At 38.3% G+C, this 15943-nt stretch overlaps 1 protein-coding gene and 1 long non-coding RNA gene across 4 annotated transcripts in view; one reads left to right on the top strand and one right to left on the bottom strand.

The window, feature by feature from the left end:
* NMD3 (NMD3 ribosome export adaptor) overlaps positions 1–15864 on the bottom strand; it is a 116496-nt gene extending 100632 nt beyond the window's left edge. Inside the window, exons 1-2 of one of the 2 annotated variants that reach the window (XM_012447358.2) lie at positions 15649–15864; positions 15241–15370 (exon numbers count right to left, since the gene is read on the bottom strand). The gene's annotated coding sequence lies outside the window, so the exon portion shown is untranslated. Of the gene's footprint in view, positions 1–15240; positions 15378–15648 lie in introns of those variants that run through there. The other variant, XM_064378878.1, reaches the window with a different exon arrangement.
* On the top strand, positions 9491–15943 carry LOC105713602 (uncharacterized). 2 transcript variants are annotated; one of them, XR_001106592.3, is made up of 3 exons: positions 9491–9584; positions 12732–12824; positions 15285–15943. It is a non-coding gene; the product is annotated as an uncharacterized LOC105713602 (long non-coding RNA). The 2 variants fall into 2 exon arrangements; XR_010343488.1 differs by having other exon boundaries at positions 14867–15943.

Raw genomic sequence — 15943 nt, 5'->3', positions numbered from 1 at the left:
CTCAACCTAAGCACCTCTACTCTGGTGACTTCACTTTCTCTCACTAACAATAGTTTTTGGTCTCTAGAGGTAAGAGTGTCCCAAAACAACATCCCCAAGACAAATAGAAGTCAATTCTTTCAATGAAGATTTATGGTAGAAAAATCTCATTAAAAAGAGCTTCTCCCATTTCTGGGCTTTTACATGTTTATAAAGAAAACACAATCTCAACATATTTTGTGCACGTGTGCCTATGCATATGCATGTGAATGAGTACTATATTGTAATTGTAAACCAAAAATAAAATTTTAAGCCCCACAGCTGACTGAATGGATCCTCTCTTGGCCAAGGGGATCCCAGAGAAAGCTGAAAAGTATTTCAGGCTACGATGGGAATGGGCGGTACTACCTGCCTCCCTTTGAAGTTTAGGCCCAACTGACCAGCATTAACATAAAAATAGAGATCATAAGACTAACAAGACAGACTCTTTGTAGCAATAAGATAACTCCAACCTGACTCTGTATAGCATCACATGGCAGATACCAGGCCCTATATATGTATTTTCTTCCTTCCTTCGCTATTTTATTTTTCATTTATTTATTTATTTTTTAGAGACAGTATCTTGCTCTGTCACCCAGGCTGACATGCAGTGTCATGATCATAGCTCACTGAACCCTCAAAGTCCTTGACTTAAGAGATCTTCCCACCTCATCCTCCTGAGTAGTTGGAATACAGGCATATGCCACCATGCTCAATTAATTTTTAAAATATTTTTGTAGAAATTGGGGGGGGTCTCATTATGTTGCTCGGGTTGGTCTCGAACTCCTGGCCCCAAGCCATCCTCCTGCCTCAGCCTCCCAAAGTGCTGGGATTACAGGCATGAGTCACCGTAACTGGCCCCAAAATATATTTCTTTGACATATTTTAGTATGGCCCTGCAAAGTGATCTCTTGTAGGGGAAATCAGTTTTTTTCTTTTTTCTACATCACAAGTCATTAAGCAAGGAAATATATATTCTGTAGAGAATCTCCTTCCTTTGCTCCTTCTGGAGAGTAAGGTCTAATAAGAGATGTTTATAATTTATGCTTTCTGAAGCCCGCTACCTAGAAGCTTCATTTTCATGACAAGAACCTTGGCTTCCACAGTTCCCCTAACTTAAGCATTTCTTTATTCTGACTTCAACTCAACAGGCAGAGCTTAACTGTTTCAGCCAATTGCCAATGACAAAATCTTTGAATCCACCTATGACTTGGAATACTCCTCCTTCAACTTCAAGATGTCCTGCTTTTCCTGGCTGAACAAATATATACCATCTATGTATTGATTTATGTCTTTGCCTGCGGCTTCTGTCTCCCTAAAATATGTAAAGCCAAGCCATAGCCCACCCACCTTGGGCACATGTTCTCAGAACCTCCTTAGGCTGTGTCACTGGTCATTCCTTAACCTTGGCAAAATAAACCTCTAAATTGAGACCTGCCTCAAATAAATACTATTCAGTTTGTGTAATTAAAGTAATCTGTGGGCCAGATCCGGTGACTCACACCTATAATCCCAGCAATTTGGGAGGCCTAGGAGGGTAGATTGTTTGAGCCCAGGACATCAACACAAGCCTGAGTGACATAGAAAAACCCCATCTCTACAAAAAATACAAAAATTAGCCAGGCATGGTGGCAGGCACCTATAGTCCTAGCTACTCAGGAGGCTGAGGTGGAAGGATCACCTGAGCCTGGGAGGTTGAGGCTGTGGTGAGCCATGATTGTGCCACTGCACTCCAGCCTGGGTGACAGAGTGACACTCTGTCTCAATAAATAAATAAGTAAATAAATAATAAAAACAAAAAATAAGTAATCTGTGGGTGAGATACAATATTATAAATATCATGTTGCCCAATAATCCTCAAAAACCTTTCATTTAATAATTTTAGCATCTATAGGTGATCTTGCTTGAATTATTCCAATGGTGGTTGCAAAATGGTGATTTTTCTAATTCTATAATTTCTTCTACATTTTGTAGGCTGCAGTCTTTGAAAGAAAGGAGCTCACTTCCACTTCCACCTTTACTTTGAGTGTCATTATGAATTCATGGGTTCTTTATTTATTCAAGGTAATATAATCCATTACTATTAATATTCACCATGTTTTGTCAAACTTATTTGATGCAGAACTGTTGTTTATTATTTATTTATAATACAGCACCCAGGCACTATTTCAGCCATGTTTCACAAATTTAGTTTTCTATTTTTCTATTGTTACTTTTTGTTCTATTTCTATTTGTTTTTTTTTAAGTCAAAAATATATAACCTAAATCAAGACATCTGAAGTCTTAAAACTCTGTGAATAGTAAAGACAAAATTATTCTACTTGTACAACTATCTCATGTGAGGAAAGAGTAATAAATTGTTACTTCTTTCTTCTTATGCTTATAGTAGTCACTTAGTGATCTTGCAACCTCCCATGGAAACCAATGCATTTTTTAAAGTATCACAATGAACTCACAAATTTGTATGTAGTTGATGTTTTAATCCATTGCAGTCATTATTCTGTTAAATTTTTATGTAACTTCTTTGATTTTATACTTGGATCTCTTTTTTTTTTTTACTGTGAAAAACTCAGTTCCTAAGGGAATTAAAACAAATATTTGCTTTTCTTTTTCTGTATCATGTTATTATTAGTACTACAATAAGACAACCAAATGCAGTGTAAGTTTTTTTTGTGGTTCTTTTTCCTTTAGAATATATCCTACTAGAGGTCTACTAAAATTTAAAATGAAAGAATTATTTTCTCTCCACAATTTCAGTGCCAAAGTGATATATAATTAGAATCATTTATTTCTGTTTGGTTTGTTTTCAATTTCAGGGGTTTGTCTTTCCCATTGTATAATTACATAATCCATTTATACGGTTCCAAAGCCAAAACTATATAAAAAGATGCATCCACAGAATGTTTCCTTCTGTAGTTGTTTCTTCATCCTACACCCTCTCTCCCAATGAAAGAGACCATTTTCATCCATTTTTAGTATGTCATTTCATCGTTTCTTTTTTCAAAATGTAAACAAATGTTTACATATTTGTTTCCTTCACACAAAAGGTAGCACACCACAAACATTGTACTACATCTTGCTTTACTTCACTTACTATGTCGTGCCAATTGTTCCATACCAGCATATAGAAGTGTTCCTCATTTGTTTTTACAGTTGCATAGTTCTCTACTGCTTAATAGAGAACTACAGTTTATTAAAACACTCCCTATAGCTGGACGTTTAGGTTGTTTCTTGTTTTCTACTGTAGCAAATAAGGTTACCATAAATAGATTTGTGCTATAATTTTATATTTTTGCAAGTGTATCTTTGGGAGACATCTTAGAAATGGGATTGTTGGGTCAAAGGATAAGTGCTCATTTAATGTTCCCAGACATTAAGGCACCAGTCCTCCAACCAAGCTCAAGCATCCCGGGTCGCCTTCAGACTGCTGTGCTGGCAGCAAGAATTTCAAGCCAGTGGATCTTAGCTTGTAGGGCTCTGTGGGAGTGGCATCTGCTGAGAAAGACCACTAACTAGTTGTTATTGACGGTAGTCACCCCGTTGTGCCATCAAATAGTAGGTCTTATTTATTCTTTCTATTTTGTTTTGTACTCATTAACTATCTGCACCTACCCCCCAAGACCCTCACTACCCTTCACAGCTTCTGGTAACCGTCCTTCTACCCTCTATGTCCATGTGTTCAATTGTTTTCATTTTTAAATCCCACAAGTGAGGACACACAATGTTTGTTGTCTTTCTGTGGCTGGCTTATTTCACTTAACGTAATGACCTCCAGTTCCATTTTTATTGTTACAAATGACAGGACCTCATTCTTTTTTATGACTGAATAGTACTCCATTGTGTATATATGCCACATTTTCTTTATCCATTCATCTGCTGATAGACACTTAGCTTGCTTGCAAATTTTAGCTATTTTAAACAGTGCTGCAACAAACATAGGAGTGCAGATATCTCTTTCCTTTCTTTTGGGTATACACCCAGCAGTGAAATTGCCGGATCATATGGTAACTCAATTTTTAGTTTTTGAAAGAATCTCCAACTGTTCTCCCTAGTGGTTGTACTAATTTACATTCCCACCAACAGTGTATGAAGTTTTCCTTTTCTCCACATCCTTGCCAGCATTTGTTACTGCCTGTCTTTTGGATATAACCCATTTTAACTGGGGTGAGATGATATCTCATTGTAGTTTTGATTTGCATTTCTCTGATGATCAGTGATGTTGAGCACCTTTTCCTATGCTTGTTTCCCATTTGTATGTCATTTGAAAAATGTCTATTCAAGTCTATTGCCTATATTTTTCTGCATCATTAGATTTTTTTCCTATAGAGTTGTTTGAGCTCTTTACATATTCTGCTTATTAATCCCTTGCCTGATAAGTAGTTTGCAAATATTTTTTCCCATCCTGTGGGCTGTGTCTTCACTTTCTTGATTGTGTCCTTTGCTGTGCAGAAGCTTTTTAACTTGATGTGATCCCATTTATCCATTTTTGCTTTGGTTGCTTGCGCTTGTGAGGTATTGCTCAAGAAATTTTTGCCTAGACCAATGTCCTGGAGAGTTTCCCCAACGTTTTATTGTAGTACTTTCATAGTTTGAGGTCTTATATTTAAGTTTTTAATCCATTTTTATTTGATTTTTGTATATGGCAAGAGATAGGGGTCTAGTTTCATTCTTTTGCATATGGATATCCAGTTTTCCCTGCACCATTTCTTGAAGAGATTGTCTTTTGCCCAGCATATGTTCTTGGCAACTTTGTAAAAATGAGTTCGTGGTAGGTGTGTGGATTTGTTCCTGGGTCTCAGTTTTGTTTTATTGGCCTATGTGTCTGTTTTTATGCCAGTACCATGCTGTTTTACTATAGCATAATTTGATGTCAGGTAATGTGCGTCCTCCAGTTTTGTTCTTTTTGCTTAGGATAGCTTTGGCTATTCTGGGTCTTTTAGGTTCCATATAAATTTTAGAACTGTTCCATGAAGAATTTCATTAGTATTTTGATAGGGAGGGTTTTGTTAATAGGTTTTTAAAAACCAAGATGAGGAAGTTTCACTATTTCTGTTTACCGAGTCGTTGTTATTTTATCCATTAATGGGTGCTAGATTTTGTCAAATGCTTTTTCTGTATCTATTGATATGATCATGTGATTTTTCTTCTTTAGTCTTGTGATGTGATAGATTATATTCAATGATTTTTTTGAATGTTGAACCAGACTTACATACAATAAATCTCACTTACTTGTGGCATATAATACCTTTTAACATTGTTGGATTTGATTTGATAATCTTTTGTTGAGGATATTTGCATTTATGTTCATGTAAGTTATCTGTCTGTAGTTTTCTTGTAATGCCTTTGTCTGGTTTTGGTATTAGAGTAATGCTAGCCTCATAGAATAAGAAGTATTCTCTCTGATTTTATCTTCTTCTTTTTTAAATTTGCAAGTTTATTACAAAGGATACAGATGAAGTGATGCGTAGGGTGAGGTATGGAGGAAGGTGCGTGGCATTTCTGTGTCTTCCCTGGGTATGCCCCCGCTCCAGGAACCCTCATGTGGTCAGCCAGCCAGAAGCTCTTACTTCTATCTTCTGAAGTTTCCTTTAATTTTTGGTAGAATTCACCAGTGAACATATGTGAGCCTGCTGCTTTCTATTTTGTAAGATTATTAATCATTGATTCAATATTCTTGATAGACATAAGCCTGTTCAGATTGTCTATTTCTTCTTGGTTGAGTTTTGGCAAATAATGTCTTTCAAAGAGTTCTTCCATTTCATCTAGGTTATCAAATTTGTGGACCTAGAATTGTTCAGAATATTTTTTGGTTACCCTCTCAATGTCTCTGGGCTCTCTAGTGTCCCCTTTTTCATTTTTGATATTAGCATGTTGTGTCCTCTCTCTTTTCTCTTAGTGATATAGTTTGAGTATTTGTCCTCATCCAAATATCATGTTGAGATGTAATCCCCAGTGTTGGAGGTGGGGCCTGGTGGGAGGTGTGTGGGTCCTGAGGGTGGATTTCTCACAGCTTGGTGCTGTCCACAGACAGTGAGTGAGTTCTCATGCGATCTAGTAACTTAAAAGTGTGTGGCACCTCCTCCACCTCCCTCTTGCTCCTGCTTTTGCCGTGATCTGCCAGCTCTTGCTTTGCCTTCTGCCTTGACTAAAAAGCTCACTATGGCCTCTTCAAAAGCCAAGCAGATGCCAGTGACATGCTTGTACAGCCGGCAGAATCATGAGCCAATTTAACCTCTTTTCTTTATGAATTATCAAGTCTCAGGTAATTATTTATAGCAATGCAAGAATGGCCTAATACAGTTAGCATGGCTAGATAATTATCAATTTTATTGATCTTTTCAAAGAACCAGTTTTTAGCTTCATTGATTTTTTCTATTGATTTCATGTTTTCATTTCATTAATTTTTGCTATAATTTTTATCTTTCTTTGATTTTAATCTGGTCTTCTTTTTCTAGTTTCCTAAGATGAAAGCTTATATGATTGATTTTTGGATCTTTCTTCTTTACTAATATATGCATTCAATACTATAAATTTCCCTTTAAGCACTTCTTTCATTGCATCCCATGAAGTTTGATAAGTTGTGCTTTTATTTTCATTTAGTTGAAAATATTTTAAAATTTACCTTGACAGTTACATTTTGACCCATGTTTTATTTAGAAGCATGTTGTTTAATCTCCAAGTATTTGAGGATTCTTCAGCTATCTTTCTGGTATTGATTTCTAATCTAAATCCACTGTAGTCTGAGGGCAGACGTTGTATGTTTTTTATTCTTTTAAATGTATTATGGTGTGTTTTATGGCCCAGAATGTGACCTATCTTGCAGAATTTTTTATGTAAGATTAAGAAAAATGTGTATTCTGCTGTTACTGGATAAGATAGTCTAAGATGTCCATTATATCCAGTTGATTGATGGTGTTGTTGAGTTCCACTATAGTCTTACTGATTTTCTGCCTGCTGAATGTGTCCACATCTGTTAGAGGAATGTTGAAATCTCCAACTACAATGGTGGATTCATCTATTTCTTCTTGTCATCTTAACAGTTTCTGTCTCCCATAGTTTGATGCTCTGTTTTTAAGTGTATTCGCATTAAGAATCGTTATGTCTTGTTGGAGAATGTATCCCTGTATCATTATGTAATGTCATTGTTTATCCTTGATAACTTTCCTTGCTCTGAAGTCTGCTCTGCCTGAAATTACTGTAGTTACCCTAGCTTTTTAAAATTAGTGTTAACATGATATATCTTTCCCTATCCATCTACTTTTAATTTATATATTTATATTTAAAATGAGTTTTTTGTAAACAATACATAATTGGGTCTTATCTTTTGATTGACTCTGACATTGTCTGTCTTTTAATTGGTGCATTTAGACCATGGACATTCAAAGTGATTATTGATATAGCTGGATTAATATCTTCCATATTTATTACCTCTTTCTTTTTCTCTCTTTCTCTCTCTCTCTTTCTTTCCTTCTTTCCTTTTTTATAATGGAGTTTTGCTCTGTCATCCAAGCTGGAGTACAGTGGGTGTGGTCTTGGCTCAGTACAGCCTTCACCTCCTGGTTCAAGTGATTCTCCTGCTTCAGCCTCCCAAGTAGCTGGGACTACAGGTGTGCAACACCACACCTGACTAATTTTTGTATTTTTAATAGAAATGGGGTTTTACCATGTTGGCAGGCTGGTCTCAAACTCCTGTCCTCAAGTGATCCTCCCACCTCAGCCTCCCAAAGTGCTGGGTTTACAGGTGTGAGCCACTGCTCCCAGTCTGTACGTGTTACTGTTTTCTACTTGTCACTTGGTAGTCCATTTGTATTGCTATAAAACAATGCCTGAGGCTGTGTAATTTACAAAGAAAAGAGATTTATTCGCCTCACAATTCTGCAGGTTATACAAGAAGCATGGTGCCAGCATCTGCTTCTGATTAGGGCTTCAGAAAACTTACAATCATGGTGGAAGGGGAAGTGGAGCTGGCATCATATGGCGAGAGAGGGAGCAAGTGAGAGAGGAGAGGGATGTCATGTTCTCTTAAACAACCAGCTCTTATACGAACTAACAGAGCTGAGAATCCACTTGGTGCAGGAAAGCACCAAGCCACTTATAAGTGATCTGCCTCCATGACCCAAATACCTCCCACCAGGCCCCATCTCCAACACTGGGAATCAAATTTCAACATGACATTTGGAGGGGATGAATATCCAAACTAAATCGTCACCCTTGTTCTTTGTTCCTATTTTTTGCCCTCCAAATTTTCTGCCTTTTATGATTTTAACTGAGCATTTCATATGACTCTATCTTCTTTCTTTTCTTAGCATATTAGTTATATTTATTTTTTAAAACTTTTTTTAGTAGGTGCCCTAGAGTTTGCAATATACATTTATAATAAATTCAAGTCATCTTTCAAATAACACTATACCACTTCATGGGTAGTGTGAATACCTTATAATAACAAAATAATCGTCATTTCTCCATTCCATCCTTGTGTCATTGCTTTCATTCATTTCGGCTATATATAGCCATACACAAACATACATAATCAAATACATTATTACTATTTGGAACAAACTATTATCTGTCAGATCAATTAAGAATTTTTAAAAATATATATAATAGTTGGTTCTCATATTACCATAAACAAATACCTGAAACTGGGTAATATATAAAGCAAAGAGGTTTAATTGACTCATGGTTCCACAGGCTATATAGGAAGCATGGCAGCATCTGCTCAGTTTTTGGGGAAGCCTCAAAAAAACTTACAATTATGGTGGAAGGGGAAGGGGAAGCCAACTCTTCACACGGCCAGAGCAGGAGGAAGTGTTGGCAGGTATGGGCGGGGAGTGAGGTGCCACACACTATTAACTGACCAGATTTCATGAGAACTCACTATTGCAATGACAGCACCAAGGGGGTGATGATGTTAAGCCACGAGTAACCACTCCCATGATCCAGTTGCCTCCCACCAGGCCTCACTTCCAGCAGTGAGATTTGAGTGGGAACACAGATTCAAACCATGCCACAATGGTTTTGTCTTCATTTATTCCTTCTCCATTGCTATTCTTTTCTTTATATGGATCAAAATTTCTGACCTATATTATTTTCCTTCTCTCTAAAGGAATTTTTTTTTTGACATTTCTTCCAAAACAGTCTACTAGAAACAAATTCCCTCAATTATTATTATTTTTTTTTAAGTTGGGCAATTCCCTTCCCCCAGGTCAGTTAGGCTCTGGTAAAACCCCAGCAGGCTAGATTCCACTTAGCTACTTTCTGCTGAGCACAGCTCTTGTTAAGAACAGAATGTTCTGGCACATTTCAAAATGGTTTCTTTTCCCCTCCCCCTGCTAGAAGCACTGGGGGATTTTTCTCTGATATTCACTGTGTGAACCTGGTAGAACTCCAGAAGTTAAATCACACAAAAAGTATGGGCTCCACCCACCATGACTGGGTCCCCCTGATGTTTTTAACTCTCAGACTTGCCCACACAGAACTTCTAGCAATTCACCACTTAACAGTTTAGGTTTTCTTATCCCAGCATTGGTTCCTGTAGTGGTTGCAGCTCATGGTTTTCTGCTCCAGTAAGTTATAATTCTCTGTGTTTTCTGTTTGTTTTGTTGTTTGTTTTTATTTGTCCAGTTCAAAATGTCATTTTTTTCTTTTCTTTTTTAATTTTGTAATTCTCTATATCTACTACCTGTCTGTCTCTCCAGTTTGGAAGATGCAGTTTGCCCCATGATCTCACTTTTCCAACAAATATATGAAGAATTAAGTATTTTTCAGTTTGCTTGGCTTTTTACTTGTTATTAGGATGGAGTGGTGACTTCTAAGGCTTTACATGCTGGACTGAAAACCAGAAGTCTGAATGAGTCTTGAAGGATGAAAAGGGATTCCTATATATCTGCATTATTCAACAAGGTGGCCACTTAGTCACATGTAGCTACTGAAATTTAAACTAAGCAAAATTTAAAATTAAGCTCCCAGTCTCATTAGGTAGATTTTAAATATTCAATAGCTACATGTCATTAGTGTCTACAATATCAGAAAACATGTAAGAGCATTTTTATCATTGCAGAAAGTTCTATTGAACAGTGCAGCTCTAGACTACTGCTACTCCAATTGCAGTCTAACAACCAGCAGTATCCTATCACCAATTGGTGAGTTGTCTGTTTTTATTTTTGTTTTGAGACAAGGTCTTGCTCTGTCACCCAGGCTGGAGTGCAGTGGTGCACTCACAGCTCACTGCAGCCTCGACCTCCCAGGCTCAAGCAATCCTCCCAGCTCAGCCTCCTGAGTAGCTGGGGCTACAGCTGCACATCACCATGCTGGGCTAATTTTTGTATTTTTAGTAGAGACAGGATTTTGCCATGTTGCCCAGGCTGGTCTTGAACTCAGGAGTTCAAGCAATCCACCCACCTCAGCCTCCCAAAGTGCTCAGATTACAGGCATGAGCCACCGTGCCCTGCACAGTTGGTTTGTTAATAGGCAGAATCTCCGGCCCTATCCAGGACCTACTGAATCATAATCTTCTTTTAATAAGATTCTCCAGTGATTCCTACGCACATTTAGTTTTGAGAAGCATTGCTATAGTGGTTGTGGGACTCGGATGAGTCAGATGGGTGTAGTTCTGGGATAGAGGAACTCAGAGAGTGAAACTGTACTCTGAGGGAACAGTGGGCACAATGATAGTACATGAAAATGCATGCCTAGCAGGAGCTAGTAGCCTGGAGCAGATTACAAAGAGTTCTGTAGCCCTTTCCATTGTGCCCTGTGGGAAGTCACTGACCAATTTAAAATAGGAATGCATGACAAGATCTGGGTTTGAGGAAGACAGCCTAGTGGTAATGTGAAGATCCTTATGGGCAACTTGGAAGTTAGGGAAGCAGACAGAAGGCTCCGATACAAACCTAGATAAAGAATGAGGCTTTCTTGGCTGCAGGCGTCTCAGAGAGGAGAGGGACAGAGAGAGAGAGAGAATCCACAGGGACTTGGTAACTGACTGGACATGTGGAATAGAGAGAAGGACGAAGTGAGAGTTGAACTTGGATGAGTGATAAATGGGGCTGCTTTATCTAAATCAGGAATCAAGAGAATAAGCAGATTTTATGGGAAGGTGCTGAAGTTGGCCTAGACATGTTAAGTTTGAGGTATCTCTGAGACATTTGTTCACGTTTCTCTACTTGCCAAATGATGGTAATGACAGTTATCTACCTCCACAGTATTGGAGTATTAATAATCAAGTGATATAGTGTATGTGAATATATTGTGTTAATGTTAGGATGTCATATATGTGTTACTAGCATGACTCTTACATGTATTTGTAATCTGAAGGAGGGAGGCAGAAGAAAGGCTGAAGATACTCTCTGCATTTGCACAAAGGCAGTGTCATATATCAAATTCAGTAAGACAGGAAGTGCTGGAGGAAAATGCTGAAGAGAATGAAAGATGTGGATAGTCAAGTAAGAAATATAAGATAACAAATCATCAATTAGAAATATACCCCAGCTGCCTCTAAGCATAATAAATTGTCAAAGCTTTCCATCAGGTGGAAAAGACAGTCACAGTGAGAGTTTGGAGAAAACACATACTGAAAAATTCAGCTGAACAATTAGTAGCAGCATTTCCTGTAAATTAGAAATCTTGTCCAGAACCATTTCTGCCTTGAAACATATATAGCATATATTACAAAAAACTGTTGTTACATTTTGATTTTCATCTGCAAACAAATTTAAGGTTAAAATGTAACATATCCTTAAAGGTGATTGCTAGTTCAAACTTATCATTAGCCATATGGCTTCCTAACTTTTGATTATATGTTTGGAAAATTGCTGGCAAGTTTTCCATGTGATTGATCAGATGGTAATTGAGTGTGAAATGTAACTCTTTGATGAATGCTTTTCTTCTGGAATTTGTAGATAGTGAAGGATTCTTAAATTGATTTTGCTTTTGTGAAGTAAGCAAATAACCTGACTTGAAACCTCAGTAAGGCTATCCAACTAAATTCCTTATATATGTATTGAAGACATGTCACAGCAAGGCAGTCTGGTAGGGCCTGTCTCTTCCCTCAGGTTGCTGATAATCTCATGGCAGTTTACTTGTTTATACTTGTAAACAAACCCTGAGCCAAGTTATAAGTGAGTGCTCACAGAATTATAAACAGGCTTGGGTAGTTTGGGGAGATAAGTAAGAACAATAGCCGCCAACAGACATCATAAATTCAAACTTCGATGATTTACTTTGAAGTTATTTGAATAAGGTTCCTGCCACTTCATTCTGCTAATTCTGGCCACATTATCTGCAGCTCCTCCTATCAAGAGGCAGAGTCCATTTGCCTGTCCCTTGGATTTGGAGAGGCCTCACAATTTGCTTAGTTCTGCAGAATTTGGTCTATATAACCTTGTGTGACTCCCAAACCTAGGCCTTAAGAAGTTTTACAGCTTCTGCTTGCCTTCTTCTGGATGTTGCCCACAGACCAAAAACATAGCCTACTGCAGGATGAGAGGCCACATGGAGCCAACAGCAGACACATAAGTGAGGTCACCTTGGACTTTTCGGCTCAGCTGATTCTCCAGTTCAGGGATCAACAACCTGTAGGCCATAGCCTGCTTTTGTATGGCCCTCGAGCTATGAATAGCTTTGGGTTTTTAATAGTTTGTAAAAAATAAATAAATAAGAATATGTAACAGAGACAATGTCTAAAATATTTACTATCTAATCCTGTTTTACAGAAAATTTGGCCAACTCCTGCTGCAGCTGAATGTATCCATATGAGCGAGCCCAGACAAAACCAGAGAGGAACTACACAACCAACCCTCAGAATTGTGAGAAATATTAAACTGACATTTTTGCAAGCAACTATTTTTTGGGGGAACTTGTGCAGCAGCAATAGATAACTCAATCACAAGCTGATAAATGCTACACGAGGAAAAAGGAGACTGCTTCAAAGGAAATAACCTCTTAAAGGTTTTGGAGCTTTCTGTCTCACTTACTTCATTTAGAAGAATTTCTTACCCCCATCTGTTGTCCATGGCTCTGTTTTGCATTCCAGGGAGGTTTTGGCAGCTATGAGCACATATACCTGCTGGTTACTCAAAGGACATTCAAAACATTTTAAAAATGAGTATTGAAATATACCTTTTCTAAAATTAAAAAAAAAGAATTTATAAAATATAATATTAATGTCCTAAAGCATTCTTCCAAATTAGAGGTCGATTTTTTCAGTATATGAATCTATTTGCAGTGAAACCTGTCTGGTTTTGTTATTAATGGACCTCCTTGACTTAGTGAGGTGAACTGTCAGCCCAGGTGGGGTGAAGAATGGCTGTGATAAAGGCGTGCAGCAGGGCAGCAATCACTTTACCCTCTGCAAAAGGCACAGCAACCTGCCAGGGCTGGAACCAGGAAAATAATCTCAATCATAATTTAGATCTGATTACTTATGCAGTGCCAACCAAGTCCTTGACTTACACTGCTACTATCTAAACTTTTGTTGCATACCAGTTTTGATCCCTATATTCAGCCCTATTATTTTCAGAGAACCTTCAAACTATCATAAGTGATTTTGCAGAAAAAGGCTTTGATAAGGAAGAAGCAGTCAGGCCAATGAGTTAGTAAACAAAAAGAAATGGTGGGCCACGTTTACAGTCTTGATGCAAATGTGTGGGTTACAATAAGGGGTGGTGCTCGTGGCTGGGCTTGGTAGTGGTTAAATACACGATTCAGACACACTTGATTTTGTGGAAAGAACAGTACAATCAATACTGCACATCTTGGTAAAAGGAGTTGAAGGAGATGGAGCTGGGAGTTTAGGTCAGGTATGCTCAGGTAAATATAGGGAACTCCTCCTGGATTTTGTTAAATCTTTTAAAAATATATATCACAAGGCCCTGTAGAAAGCATCACTACTTTTACCAGAATTATCACCAGGAACTCTAAAGTAGTCCACACACCACAGAGACCATAGCTTCACTGCTCTTTGAATGAAGCTGGTATTCAACTCAATTCACCACACATTATGATGCATCTACCACTAGGTAATCTGAAGCTGCAGGTGCCAGAATGATCCAAATTAGTATTAATCTGTCCACCTAGGTGAATGAATTTGTCTTTAAAGGTTCACAACTGATGTTGAAATACGCTGCACTAAAAGCACACACCCACCCAGTGGAGTGGATGGGACAGAGCTGATTACTGTTGTGATATTTTTCTTACAATGTCAATGGTTCCTCAGAGATTTCAACCCCGTGATCTGCTTTTAGAGCATCACATTCTCCATCAGATTCCCCTTATCAGCTTCACAGCATCCATGAGCCCTCAGAAATGATCTTGCCTACTTGTCTTCCTCTAAGAGTCTGAATCTTATAGGGTCCTTGTCAATCTTGTTCACTCATCTGTTCCTGGTGCCTCTAACAATGTCTTGCATAGTTGAATGAGTCAAAGATACAGTTTTACAGACTGGTTTTCAGACCCAGGGCTGGTCATGTTAGTCCATCCATTACCCCTTAGGGACACTACCATGAGTAACATCTTATGAGAATATCGTTTATCTTCTTTGTACATTAGTCTTGTGTAACCTCTGTCTCTTCTGTAGAGATCTAAGACTTTCTCCTCCAAATAGTTCCAAAGTCTTTAATTTGATAGATTACCTATTAACCACAGAAGGGAAACAGTTTTCCTAATTCTTTATAATAGAGAGATTTGGAGGTCACCTCTTTACCCTAGTGACCATAAATATTTGGACAATTGATTTTATGTGTTTACTATTTAATACTATGTTTTACCTAGCGGGAAACAACATGAAGAGTACCATGTAACCTATGCAGGATTCTAGCCATCGAATCAAGTCTCTAAACCTTCCTTCCAGCTTACAGGAAGTTCAGGAGCTAAAAGAAAAGTCAAATAACACCGGCGGAAGAAAAAGACAAATAGAGAAACCAAAAAGTTAATGCCATGAAAACAAACAAGGTGGAGGACTGTTGTACATTAAAAGAGACAAACACAACAAATGCAATGCATGACTTTTCCTACCAAACCAATATATAAGACTTGTTTTCGGCAAGTGGGGACATTTGAAAGTGGACTGGATATTAAGTAATAATAGATTATTAAGTTTCTTCGGTGTGATAATGGTATTGTGATATGTAGAATGTCCTTAGTCTTAGGAAATGCAGGCTGAGGTATATACTGAGAGCAATTACGGTAAACGGTTAACAGTTATTTAATCTTAGAGACACTTACAGTATGTGGGTGTGAACTGAACTCTGTTTCAACTTTTCATGCAGGGATGTCAGGGCCAAGCTGTTCACAGTCTCCTAGCCAAGTGACCAGAATGGAGAACTGCTTTCAGATGGTCCTATTCCAAGGGCACCTAGAGAGGAGTGGAAGTATTGTTTCTGATTAATTTCACCACCTCCATCCACCCAAAGACTAGCAGGACTAGAAGCCATATGGAACACCAGCTCCCGGGCCTAAAAGGTGCTTCACTTCTTACAGTCAGCCCTGGATGGTGAGGACTCAGAGTGGGGCAGATCATCCTTAAACTGCCAGGAGCAATGGACAGTTTGGGGAGGTGCTTCCCAAGAGCACTCGACTCCCTGGGACTCCCATCCATACACAGGCCATTGAAACCCGACGTGTCTCTCTTACCCCCACTTCATTCTCCATCGATTCTAGAAGAATGGGCATTTCTTCTGAGACAGCAAACAGCTCCTCTTAAGGTTTCTTCTTTCCTAATTAGTTCTGTATGGAGTTTAACAAGAAAATCCATCCAGGGCCGCCTCGAGGCCATGCACCCACGAGCTTGAAAAGACCACCAGGGAAAAAAAAGGATCTTAAACAGATAGCCTAGCCCGACGTCTGCCACTAAGTTGTCTAATCTTGGCAAGCATCAATTAAAGGCATACCTAACACGGCCGTGCTCGGAATGCAAGGTGACCGCGAG

The sequence above is a fragment of the Aotus nancymaae genome, unplaced genomic scaffold (assembly GCF_030222135.1).
Source record: "Aotus nancymaae isolate 86718 unplaced genomic scaffold, 86718_ANA_hifiasm-v0.15.2.pri h1tg000019l, whole genome shotgun sequence".
Taxonomy (NCBI): Eukaryota; Metazoa; Chordata; class Mammalia; order Primates; family Aotidae; genus Aotus; species Aotus nancymaae.
The sequence above is the reverse complement of the archived record's forward strand: the minus strand, read 5'-3'. Positions and strand labels throughout refer to the sequence as shown.